We start from the raw sequence: 626 nt of genomic DNA, 5'->3' as shown, positions 1-626 counted from the left end.
CCCCCCCTCTCCCGGCACCTCGTCGTTGAGGGCCACGACCAAGTGCTACTGTTTTCTGGGTCACAGCTGGGGAAGGCAGTGCCCGACAGTGGGCATTATTCCACAGCTGGCGTGAGAGGATGCCAGGGGAGTGGCGGAACCTCGCTGGCTCCAGTGCCCACGGGGCGCGGAGCATGCCGCTCGGGCGGGGCAAGGGCTCTTTATGAGGGCGGGAGGGTCCCCTGGCGCGCGCCTGTGCCTCCGTTTTCCCTCCCTCCTGGGAAAACCTGGAAGCGTCCAACGGGAACTGTCTGAACCTGGTCGTCAGTGAGGTCGGAGTGAAGGAAACAGGAAAGAGCAAAGGGACACCAGGGACAGAAGGAGACCAGGAAAGGGGGCCAGGCTGTGAACCCCGCGGGTACTGGCTGACAGGCCGTGACCCGGGTGAAGCGGAGGGGCGCCTCGGTCCCCGTTACCAAGGCGACAGCCTGCGAGCCCCTCCTCCCCTCCCCCCACCCAGGCCCGAGCCCGGCCTCGCTCCGGCCGCCGCCACCGCCCCTGTTTTGTTTCCATGGCGACAAGCGGCGCGGGCCGGCTCCAAACATAACGCGCTGTGGAAAACATGCGCCTCGGGGGACCCCCCCCCC

Source organism: Pteropus medius, unplaced genomic scaffold (genome assembly GCF_902729225.1).
Source record: "Pteropus medius unplaced genomic scaffold, Ma_sr-lr_union100, whole genome shotgun sequence".
NCBI classification, from domain to species: domain Eukaryota; kingdom Metazoa; phylum Chordata; class Mammalia; order Chiroptera; family Pteropodidae; genus Pteropus; species Pteropus medius.
The sequence above is the reverse complement of the archived record's forward strand: the minus strand, read 5'-3'. Positions refer to the sequence as shown.